The sequence below is a fragment of the Macaca fascicularis genome, chromosome 10, assembly GCF_037993035.2.
Source record: "Macaca fascicularis isolate 582-1 chromosome 10, T2T-MFA8v1.1".
NCBI lineage: Eukaryota > Metazoa > Chordata > Mammalia > Primates > Cercopithecidae > Macaca > Macaca fascicularis.
Genome location: NC_088384.1, coordinates 118655193 through 118668030, shown reverse-complemented (window position 1 = coordinate 118668030; position 12838 = coordinate 118655193).

Genomic DNA, 12838 nt, shown 5'->3' with positions numbered 1-12838 from the left:
TCCCTAGAGAGGCTACTGGAAGATTCCCGGTCCCGGTGGGCAGGTGGTAGGCAGGGCCAGCAGATGCAGGGCTGAGCTGCGCCTGGCAAGGGCCAGCCAAGTTCACAGAGGGTTGAGCCCAGCAGCACACCACAGGCCTGCCTGCACGGAGAGGTCACTGGAGTGGTTTCTGTGGGCCCCCAAAGCTACAGGGGTGTGGGTGAGGCAGAAGGGTTGGGGGAAGGGGCAGGCTCTGACCTGGGGCACTGGCTGGGAGGGCGTAGCAGTAGGTCGGCTCTGCTAGGAGTGCGTGTACTTTCTGCGCCTTCAGGTTCTGAGCAGTGATTCCTGAGCCAAATCTTGTCTCTCAGGCAAACCTTGCAGGTGTCTGTGTGTGCGTGGAGGTGGGGTGCACCTGCTCCCACAGGTGTCTGCTCCTGGGGGTCAGGGTTGGTGGAACATCCAACCCTTGCTGAATGCAGACCTGGGACACTGAATGGGACGGGGCCGCCCCGACTGACCGGACTGCAGCAGAACACGGGCTGTTCTGGGGCTTGGCTCCCTCCCCTGCAGCAGAGAGGGCTCCAACGCCATGGGGCAGGTCCTGGCAGGTGGGATGCATGGGTGGGCTGTGCATGACTCTGGGCCTTGCTGGGTGGCCACACGAGTGACTGGAGATGTCCCATGGGTCTGCCAGCCCCAGGCTCTTCTCCAACATGACCGAGGTGCTCCCATGAAGAGATCTCTGTCCCCTCTTCTGGAATCTGAGGGCCTTGTGACTGTCGGAAGGGATGCCAGGTGGCTCCGTGCCTTGACTTCCACCCTCTCTCTCGAGTGCTGGCCTCAGGAAGCCCACCCATGTCACATGTGGGGCTGAAGGAGAGGCCCAGCCCCAGGTCCCAGCTGCAAGTCCTGCGGACGGCGGCATCGTCTGTAGGAGACTCCAGAGGATCCGGGTTCCAGCCCCGAGGCTTTCCCGAGGAGGCCGCAGACCTTGGGGAGGAGGCCTGGGCCATCCCAAGTGGCCTGTCGGAGTCTCTGACCCACAGGTGCTGTGAGCAGCGAGCATGGTCGTCCCACAGCCTAGGCCTGGGCACTTACTGTGCATCCCAGAAGCTGGAACGCGTGCTGGGCCCAAACAACTCCTCAGGGCAGGGTGGCCAAGCCCTGGCACATCTGGGGGCCGATCCCCACAGGGCTGAGTCCGCCAGGGGCACCAGCCACAGTCCTGAGTGCTGACTGTGCACCACCTGAAAAAGCTCTCCCCAGTGGCTCTGCCGCAGTTTTTTGGTTGAAGCAAATGCTGGCGTTGGGTCTCACCTGCCTCCACACTTGCCCTGGATCCTGGAGGCTCCAAGGGATGGGGCGTCTCATGAACAGGCAAGGTGGGGCCTGGGTCTGGCCAACTGTTGTTGCCTTTGGTGGTGGTTGGGGGTCCAGCACCAGCATTTGCTCACTCTGGTCCCCAGAGGGCTGGGCAGGTGCTGCGGCAGGAGGTGCCCCTGACCGCATGGCCTGCTGGAAAGGAGCCCACGCACCTCCCTCCCAGCTCGGCGGCAGCCTGGAGGCAGCATCCAGAGGGCCTGCAGTGCGGCCCGAGCTCAGAACCTCTCCCAGCGCCGGCACGATCAGAGGATGCTTTAACCAAAGCCATTAAGCTGTCACGGCCCATCCGCCTCCTGCCCCTTCCTGCCAGTTACTGCAGGCCGGGGTGGGGAGCGGGGGGCGGGGGGCCAGCAGCTGCGGGGTGTGGTGAGCCCCTCCACCCCCCTGAGTCACCGCCATCCAGCCAGACTGCCCACCACCGGCTCTGAGCTCATCGGCTCTGCCATCAATCACTTCCCTCCGGAGCTGGGCAAGGCACTGGGGAAACGTGGGCCTGAGCAGGACTTGTGGTCAAGGCCACTGGACTAGCTCGAGAGTCCTGGGCGGGGTCCAGGCATGGGCTCCAGGCCTTCTGCCCCAGCTGGAGGTGCCATAGCAGGTGCCTCTTGTGGGATGAGGGCAAGTGACACAGTCTTGAGGCTCCCCCGGTCAGACCCTTCCCCCTTCTCCCTAGGCCGTGGTGGGCTGGTGGCCACTTCCACTGCTGCCTGTGTCTGAGGACATCAGCCCAGGATTGGCACAGAAGAGGAAGGTGTTGCATCAACATGGGCTCATTCACCTGACAAGGAGATGGCTGCAGCCTCCCCTGCCAAATGGTGACGGTGCTGGCTGGTGCCCCCAGGAGCTGTTCACCATCTCCCAGGCTAATGGCGCTTGCTGCCTGGCACACAGCAGGTGACTACACTGCATGGCTTATAAATGTGGTCTCTGCCAGAAAATCCTGGGAAAGAGCCAGGGAGGTGGCGTTTTATCCACGAGCCTGCTATGGCTTAGCCTAGCCCTCCACTAACTGTGACCAAGCTCCGGAAGAGACGCAAACTACTGAGGACCTGCAAAGTAAGGAGACTGCAGGGCGGAGGCGGAACTTGGAGGAGTGACCTGCCGTGGGGTTTCTGGTTTCCTCCTCGTGGCTTTTTCTGGAGGGCAAGCCCCACTCTCACATCCACATGGCAACACAAGCAGCTAAAACGCAGATAGAAACCCCAACCTGGGAAAAGGAGTCCTACAGGTAAGAAGGGGGCAGAGCCCCAGAAGGGGGAGAGCCGGGGAAGGGAGGGGGGACCCCGGAAAGGGAAGAGAGGAGGGGGAGCCCCAGAAAGGGGAGAGCCGGGGAAGGGAGGAGGGGGGACCCCGGAAAGGGGAGAGCCGGGGAAGAGAGGGGTGGAACCCCGGAAGGGGGAGAGTGGGGGAAGAGAGGGGGCAGAACCTCAGAAGGGGGAGAGTGGGGGAAGAGAGGGGCAGAACCCTGGAAGGGGGAGAGTGGGGGAAGAGAGGGGGCGGAACCCTGGAAGGGGGAGAGTGGGGGAAGAGAGGGGGCAGAACCTCGGAAGGGGGAGAGTGGGGGAAGAGAGGGGGCGGAACCCTGGAAGGGGGAGAGTGGGGGAAGAGAGGGGGCAGAACCTCGGAAGGGGGAGAGTGGGAGAAGAGAGGGGGCGGAACCCCAGAAGGGGGAGAGCCGGGGAAGAGAGGGGGCAGAGCCCCGGAATGGGGAGAGCCAGGGAAGGCAGAGGGTGGAACTCTGGAAGGGGGAGAGCCAGACATAGCAATTGCCTAAATCTGTGCATGGATCCGGACAAGTCTCGCAGTGCCACAGACCCAGCCCAGCAAAGGTCTTGAGAACCACACTGACATCTGAGCCCACAGAGAGAGGTGGGGTTTAGGACGAACCTGGCTGCTACAGTGGAAACAGCAACGTTCCCTGAGGGCTAGGACAGCACCCAGAGTCCACATGTTGTGCTCAGATGTAAAACAAAATTACTCAATAGGCACAAAACTAGGAAGGTGTGATCATCCTCAAGAGAACAGACAATGCTCAAACACCAGCCCTGACTGACACAGATGCCTACAGCAGCCACAGTAACTACTTTGTGAGATGCACGCATACACACACAGCACACACATACACACCTCAGAAAGGAACATTAAATGAAATGAATAATAAACCTCACAGAGAAGCAGGAAAAAAATAAACGAATGAGCATTTTCAAACTAAAATAATAGAGTATCTGCAGTTAAAATTGTACTGATGGACTCAGTAGCAGAATGGAGACAGAGGAAAGCCAGTGAACATGAAGACAGATAAATAGAAAATATCCACTCTGAAGAACAAAGATAAAGAGAAAAAACAAGAACGAAGCATCACGGGCCAGCTGGGGTTGTATGGAAAGGCCCAGCACATACCTGGTTCCAGAAAGCAAGGAGGAGGTTGGGGCAGAAAGTTATTTGAAGGAATATTGGCTGAAACATTCCAAATTTGGTGAAATACACAAATGTAAGCATTCAAGAAGCTCAGTGAACCCCAAATAAGATAAATGGAAAGGAAACTAGACCCAGACATGTCATCATCAAATTGCTAAAAACCAAAGGAAACATCTGGAAAGCAGCTAGAGAAAAACAACACATTTTGTACACAAAAGCAATGACTCAAGTGACTACCAAATTCTTGCCAGAAACCATGGCAGCCAAGAGACAGCAGAACAATGTCTTCAGTGCATGAAAGAAAAGGTTTCTCCTTGCAAGGTGCTGTTCATTTCTTCCAAGTTGTGGAATATATGGGCGGAAGATTGGACACAATACTCCCCGACTCATTTTTCCCATCTGTAGGGTCTGTGGTGATGTCCTTTTTAGCTTCCAAGTTTGTAATGAGTGTCTCCTCTTTGTTTTGGGGTCAGTCCATCCAGAAACTTATCAATTGTATTGATCTTTTCAAAGAATCAGCTTTGGTTTCATTTATTTCCTCTATTTTCTGTTTTTGTTTTTTGTTCAGTTGATTTCCACCCTGATCTTTATCACCTTCTGCTTTCTGCCTGCGTTGTGTATGTATTTTTCCCTTACTAGTTTCTCCAGGTGAAAGCTCCTATCATAGTTGGCACGCGTTTTCTGTAAAGGGCTGGAGAGTAAATATGTTTGGTTTTGTGAGTCATGTGGTGTGTGTCACAACCACTCAACTGCTGTTGTAGCATGAAAGCAGCGACAGAAAACACGTAAGTACCAAGTCGTTCTCCAGCATAATTTTATTTTCAACAGTGGGCAGGGGCCAGACGTGGCCGGTGGGCCGCAGGAAGGGGCCAGACGTGGCCGGTGGGCCGCAGGAAGGGGCCAGACGTGGCCGGTGGGCCGCAGGAAGGGGCCAGACGTGGCCGGTGGGCCGCAGGAAGGGGCCAGACGTGGCCGGTGGGCCGCAGGAAGGGGCCAGACGTGGCCGGTGGGCCGCAGGAAGGGGCCAGATGTGGCCGGTGGGCTGCAGCTTGCTGGCTCTTGGCTTAGAGTGCTCTGTGATCTCTTCCTTTTTTATCATTTCAGCAATTACTGCTGTAAAATGTATCCTAAACACTACTCAATTTGCATCTCACGAACGTTGATATGTTGTTTTAATTTCCATTGAATTCAAAATACTGTCTAATTACCTCTGCATTAACCCTATGTTTCCATGCTTTGACATCTGGGTGACCCAGGAGGGGCTCCCCTTCCTAGGGCTCCCCAGCAAGAGCTCCTTGCATAAGCAAATCAAGGAATCCAGAGCCCACCCTCCAACCGCTCCCTAACTGGGCCACACTCTGGGCCAATGTCCCTCTACCCTAATCACCCCAGGGCCAGGAGCTACACCCAGACCAGCTGGCATTAATGCAACCGGCCAGTTCTCCACCTGTCCACCCCCTGGCCTGGTCCTTCCCACACCACGTTCCTCGCTCCCTCTGCCTCCTGGCCCACCCTGGTGCTTCCCTGTGCCCCTTCACCATGGCAGTGCTGCCAGCTCTGTCCTCTTGGGACAGGTGACAAATCGTCTTTTCGATGGTGGTTGTCTCCTGATCTGTGGGCCTCACCCTACCTGAATGACAACGAAAGTTACATTTTAAAAACACCAGGTCACCTCCTCTGTTGATATGTTGTTTAATTAACAACTTCTAAATAACTCATGAGCTCTGTTCGTTTTTTTGAGATGGAGTCTCGCTCTGTCACCCCAGCTGGAGTGCAGTGTTGTGATCTTGGCTCACTGTAACCTCCACCTCCTGGGTTCAAATGATTCTTGTGCCTCAGCCTCCTGAGTAGCTGGGATTATAGGTGTGGGCCACCATGACCAGCGAATTTTTGTATTTTCAGTAGAGACAGGATTTCACCATGTTGGCCAGGCTGGTCTCAAGCTCCTGGCCTCAAGTGATCTACCTGCCTCGGCCTCCCAAATTGCTGGGATTACAGGCATGAGCCACCATGCCCAGCCACTCACGAGTTATTTAGAAGTGAGTTGCTTAATGTATCAGGATGTTCTATTATCTTTCTGTATTGGGTTCTCCTTTCACTCTAATTCTAGGATAGTCAAGGAACACAAGTCTCAACAAATCTTGAGATTTATTTTCACTTTGTTCTCTGCACGACTTGAGTCTTTCAAGATCTACTGAGACCTGTGCTGGGACCCAGTGTGGTCGGCCTTGGTCACTGCTCTGCGTGCCCTGGAGGAGCGTGCACCACTGCTGGGCTGCAGTGTCTGGCACATGCCATGGTCCAGCTGGCCCCCGATGATCTGTGGGAGTGCCTCTCCCCAGCGCGTCTGGACAGGTTCTTGCTGAGCACCGGAACCCTGAACATTCGGGGCACGAGGCGTCAGACACAGAGGGGGAGCTCCAGCCAGCAAGCGCCTGCTCCCGCTCTGGGAAGCGCTCCTGGTGCACAGCATCACTGTCCAGGCGTGGTCAGGCCTGAGGATGTTTCCCAGAAGTGCCCTGAAGGTGTCCTGGTGGCCGCCGTGCGAAGGGATGATGTGACTGCACCACGGTCCCCATTTCAGGAGCACGATTCACTCCAGGACGCGATCCTGAGCCCGTCCCACTCTTCAGGGGCTGTGGGGGTGGAGGAGGGGCTCACGAGAGTCACCCAGGGCCGCAGTTCACCCTGCATTTTCCCAGTGGCCCTGGGCAGGCCACACCCTCGGCCTCCAAGAATTCGTGCCCATCCCATGACAGAGGAGCCTGGGATTGGGGAGAAGGGATTGTGTGCTTGGGGGCACCAGTGCCGTGAGAGGACCTGTGGGGGAGGCGTGTGGTCCTGGCATAGGGCCTGGAACTGCCAGGGCGAGGGAGGGGAAGGACACCCAGCGCCACCCTGATGTGCAAACCCTTGAGCTGCCTCTTGGCCACTCAGGGAGGAGGGAGGGAGTGTGCAGGGCTGGGAGGGCTGATAGCACCGTAGACACCATATGCTTTTCATGCCTGAAGCTTCTGTAGGAAAACAGAGATTGGCCAAAGTTTCCGTTACTAAAAGTGTGAAATTAATTTAAGTCCATCAAACTCAAACTTGTGCAGGCACCAGGCAGCCACCCCCGATGGCAGCAGCTGGCCAGGCGTAAGGGACACAATCTGCAGAGGTGACAAAACCAGCAATGATGCTGGACCGCAGAGTGAGTGGACGGTGAGGAGCGCTGAGGCCTGTGCAGAGAGCAGGAGCCGAGCACAGCACAGCTGAGTGCAGCCACGTCCAGCCCAGCCACACCCAGCCCAGCACAGCCATGACCAACCACACCCAACCCAACCCAGCCTAGCCATGCCCAGCCCAGCCCAGCCACACCCAGCCCAACACAGCCACGACCAACCACACCCAACCCAACCCAGCCTAGCCATGCCCAGCCCAGCCCAGCCACACCCAGCCCAACACAGCCACGACCAACCACACCCAACCCAGCCCAGCCCAGCCACGCCCAGCCCAACACAGCCACGACCAACCACACCCAACCCAGCCCAGCCCAGCCACACCCAGCCCAGCACAGCCATGACCAACAACACCCAACCCAGCCCAGCCTAGCCATGCCCAGCCCACAAAAGCCACACCCAGCCCAACACAGCCACGACCAACCACACCCAACCCAGCCCAGCCACGCCACGCCCATCCATGCCCAGCCCAACTCTGCCATGCCCAGCCCACAAAAGCCACACCCCACTCCCAAACCACACCTGAATACAGGCCTAGTGTTACCAGAGCTTCTCATTTTCCAACAGAAATGTGCAATTGGGGTCATCATGTTCAATTTCCCAGTTTTGAATATACTTTCAAACATCTTGACCAGCTCTACTCAGGGTTATTTGACACAATCAACTACACGTGTGAAAGTGGCAATCTGGAAAGCTTCGACCTATGTGCACACCCTCGAAACCCTCCCCATGGTCCAGGGTGAACCTCGTCACCCAGAGCATGTCCTCCTGCCCTGCGTCCTCCCACCCCGTCCCCAGGAACCACCGACGTCACTATAGGCAACTGCCTTTTGCAGAATTCTGCATGAATGAAGTCACATGTATACACTCCTTCTTTCATGCAGCATAATTATTTTCACGTTCCATGTTGTCATGTGTTTCAAAATTCCACTCCTTTTTATTTCTGAGTTGTATGGATGCACCACAATTTCTTCATCCAATCACTTGTTGGTAGACATTTTGGTTTTCTCCCCCAGGTTTTTGCTATCGCAAATAAAACTGCTGTGGACATTCATGCGTAAGTCCTTGTGTGAACACGTTTTCATCCCTCTGGAAAGAATTCCTGGGAGTGGAATGGCTGAGTCTCTGGTAGGAGCGTGTCTAGCTTAACAACCTGCAGGACGGTTTTCCAGAGCGGCCGAACCATCTTCCATCCCCCTCAGCAGCGTACGGCGAACTTGCAACAGCACCACACGGCCCTAAGATGCACACGCCTGTGGGTGCTGCCCAGCCACGGCTGCCAGCTTGTCTCTGGCCCAGATCCACTTCTTGCTCAACAGATGGGGAGGCCGAGGGGAACCACAGGCCACGCCAAAAGTCATGCAGCAGCTGTCAGCTGAGCCAAGGCTGGCAGTGGCCCAGGCTGATCGTGCCGCCTCCATGCTGGCAACTATCTCACCAAGGCATGCTCTGGTGGAAGCTGGACGCAGGGGACACTACGCTAAGTGGAGTCATCCAAGAGATACACCGGCCACATCTCTTCTGTGTTTCTATCCCTGAGCTCCCAGGGGCCAGGACCACCTGCCCAGAGAGTGCCCATTGTGCCAAGAAGAACATGACCCAGCACAAGGTCACTGCAGGTCCCTGAGCAGAAGAACTGGCCCACGCAGGACCCCAAAGGCTCAGTAGCAAGGTGCTCCTCCGGAAAGCTGCGATTCCTGGAGTGATCCGGGCTCCGGGGCGGGGTCTCCTGGTGCGGGGTTCTGAGCTCTGCCTCTGTCGGGTCTGGGGCGGGGCCTCCTGGTACAGGGTCCTGAGCTTTGCCTCCTGAGCAGCATCCTCTAAGGGCCCTGCCGGAAGGAGCATTGGGATGAATTAAACAGCAAGGCAGGGCTCGCCTGGTGCATGCTTTGCTGACAAATGCGGTCATTTTTCTCAATTCTGGGAAAGAAGTGACCCGGACTTGTTTTTTCTTGCCACGTCTAGAACTCCTCTCGGAGTGTCCAGTTAGTAGGGAGAAGGGAGCGCCGTGGTCTCTGGGTCCTGCTGGCACCTGGAATCCAGCTGTGCAGCGTTTCACACCTGTCCTCTTCTTGTCACCCTCTGTCTTTCTCGGCAACTTTTCAGGGGCTTCAGGAGAAGGACGCCGGAGAATGCCCACCCGGGACTCTGAGGTGCCCTGTGCTCATGGACTGGCCCTCCTGGCTCCATGAGTGTGAGTGAGTGTCTGCAGGTCCCTGGCACTACGAGCTGCAGTGCTGAGCAGGTGGCCAGTGGCCCTGGCTGGGTGATTTTGGACAAGTCGCCTTTGCCTCTCTGGCCTCCATTGTCCCTCCGTCCAACAGGCCCCACGACAGCAAGCGTTGGTTGTTGTGTCTACGGCCAACATCGCACTTGCCTTTCTGGGCAAAGACGCTTGGGAGCGGTGGCTCTATCCCCGAGCACGTCATAAGGGCACTCTGCTGCGTGCCCTGGCTGGAGGGATCCCTTGCCGGGAAAACTCCCTAGAGTGTGAACCAGCGGCGGCTCCACCATCTGGGAGCCGTGGGCATGCTGCATGGCGGGAAGGAGGCCGGCATCACAGAAGGGTGGCAGCTGCCCCCGGAAGCCTCTCCCCTGAGGGCGCCCGAGGCTCCACCGCTAGCCGGCCGTCTCCTTGCAGTAAGTCATGTTTCCTCCAGATCCTCTTGGAACTGCTGGGAGTGGCTGCCCCACCCACCCAGCTCTCTCTGGGTCCTGCCAGGCAGGGATGGGTGAACTGAGACAGGCTTGGGATGGCTCCCAGGCCTCCCTGCTCTCAGCACCAAGGGAGGCACCCAGAGACTGACCTGTGGGGGCAACGGAGACTCTGGGTCCCCCCACCAGGATACGTCTCCTTTCTTTGCATCTGATGCTGACACACACGTAGGAGGAGCCCAGTGGCAGAAACGGGGCTCATAGCCTGAGGCTGAGACCGGCATCTGGGGCGGCCTCTTCCGACACTGAGGCTGGAGTGTGGGGCTCATAGCCTGACACTGAGGCTGGCGTGTGGGGCGGCCTCTCCCGACGCAGAGGCTGGCGTGTGGGGCGGCCTCTCCCGACGCTGAGGCTGGCGTGTGGGGCGGCCTCTCCCGACGCTGAGGCTGGCGTGTGGGGCGGCCTCTCCCGACGCTGAGGCTGGTGTGTGGGGCGGCCTCTCAGGTGCGGGCGGCCTCAGGGATCCCGGGGTGAGCAGCTCCTCCAAAGCTGCATCTCCCTGGACTAATCCTGCAGAACCCACCTCCCACCAGCCCCTCCACAGCAGGACAGCACCCACCTCCTTTTCCAAGGCTGCCTCACCCGGTGGAGGCTGCAGCTCTCCTGGGTGTGAGTCAGGAGAAAACACTCGCAGCCAACACCGGCCGGACACACCCGCATGACATCGGATTCCATGGTGAGGAGTCCAGTGGGCAAATCTGAACAATGTAAGGGAAGATATTGATGAGGTGTTAAATATAACCCAGAGAATAATCCACAAGTCCGTACTGACGTAAATATAAAATAGGCTTTGGGGAGAGACAGCTTTTCCTTACCATAGAATTCCAACTCAGCCACAGAGTCCTGGTGGGAACCGTCATCAAAGTCAACAGGGAGCAGACACCACCAAACCCCGGGCTAAAGTCAGCATCACCAGCAACAGGCAGATGGACACCAGGAACCTCCATCAGCATTGCTTTTGGGATATTCTTGCCAAAATTGTACAGCTTGATTTTTTTTCTTTTTCTTTTCTTTTTCTTTCTTTTTTTTAAGAGATAGGGTCTCACTGTGTTGCCCAGGCTAGAGTACAGTGGTGCGATCACAGCTCACTACAGCTTCCGTGGCTGGGACTACAGGCACGCACCACTACATCTGGCTTGTTTTTTTGTTGTTGTTGTTCTTGTTGTTTTACTGTTTATTTTGTAGAGATGGGGTCTAGCCATATTGCCCAGTCTTAACTTCTGGCCTCAAGTGATCCTCCCACCTTAGCCTCCCAGAGTGTTGGGATTACAGATGTGAGCCACTGTGCCCCGCTGTATAAGTGGAATTTAATTATGAGGAAATCTAGAGTGAATCCAAATTAAGGGATAGTCCACAAAATAACTGACAATATTCTTTAAAACTGTCAATGTCATGAAAAAACAAAGACTGAGAATTTGTCCCAGATTGAGAGACTAAGGGGCCACAAGGACTAAACACAACATGGGACCCTGGACTAGGAAAGGGTGGTGAGTGGGATGGTCAGCAGGGGTGAGTGTGACAGTCAGCAGGGGTGAGTGGGACGGTCAGCAGGGGTGAGTGTGACAGTCAGCAGGGGTGAGTGGGACGGTCAGCAGTGGTGAGTGGGATGGTCAGCAGGGGTGAGTGTGACGGTCAGCAGGGGTGAGTGGGACGGTCAGCAGGGGTGAGTGTGATGGTCAGCAGGTGTGAGTGGGACGGTCAGCAGGGTGTGCATGAGAGGTCTGCTGGGTGATCCTGTTGTATCAGTGCCATTCCCTGATTCTGATCATTCTACAATTGATCACTATCCTCAAAGCTAACTTTTTTTTTTTTGAGACGGAGTTTCGCTCTGCCACCCAGGCTGGAGTGCAGTGGCGCCATCTCGGCTCACTGCAGCCTCCGCCTTTTAGGTTCAAGTGATTCTCCTGCCTCAGCCTCCCAAGTAGCTGGGACTACAGGCGCCTGCCACCACATTTGGGGAAATTTTTGTGTTTTTCATAGAAACGGGGTTTCACCATGTTGACCAGGCTGGTCTCGAACTCCTGACCTCTGGTGATCCACCCACCTCGGCCTCCCAAAGTGCTGGGATGAGTGTGCGTGAGCCACCGCACTCGGCCTCAAACCTAACTTTTGGGGATGTTGGATGAAGAGTACACAGGAACTTTTCTACTGTTCTTGCAACTTGTTAAAATCCTGTAATTACTTCAAAATGAAAAGTTAAAAATGATCTTTTAAAAAAGTTAATACTTGCAGTATATAAAGGACTCTTTAAAATCAACGAGAAGATGAATGTCCTGTGGAGAGCACATGGGCCGCGAGGTGCTGGGAAAGAACGGCACAGAGCACGAGAGAAACAGCTCGCTGGCATCAGTGATGAGAGAAATGCCAAGGCGCTCAGTGACGGCGTTTGAAAACATTAGACTGCAAACTAGGGTTTGCACTGTAAGGGTGCACTCACGTCGCTGGGGACGGGGGCGGGGTAAGCATGGCTCACCTGCAGAGCAGTTTGGCAACGCATCAGAAGTCCAAGTTGTGACTGTTCTCCTTTTGACCCCTACGCTGAAGTCTTCCACCCCAAAGCCCCCTCCCAGTTTGTACCTGGATACGGAACTGTAGGGACCCCCAGGACCTCTGGCTCCCAGCTGGTGCAACTACGGGGAGGCTGGGCAGGAGACCAGGTGGACGGCTCCCACCGGAAGGAATCCCCAGGTCGGGGGACAGGGCAGAATCATTCTGACCCTGGATCCTGCAGGACCCCCTGATCTTGGAGGTGAAGTCATGCCTTACCCCAACCCCAAAGGTGCCCTACATGCCACCCATGGGGTGAGAGTAATATGGCAGCCACTGCCTGTCTCACAGATGTCCAGCCTGGACCAGCTGAGGGGAGGGGAGGGGAGGGAGCTTAGGAAGCGGAGGTCTTGCTTCTTTCTGGATCCCCCCATCCCGTCTCCACTGCTGTTGGGGGGTTTTGGGTACCCTGGGGCCCTGATAGCCAATCCCACCAGGAACGGGGCCATTTTCTGCCCATGAAACTCCTACTAGGACCTGTGGGACCGGAGGACGATTAACACAGCTGTCCCGGATAACGCCACCATGGAAGGGGTTGGAGAGCAAGGCTGCCGCTTAGTCCCCAGGACCAC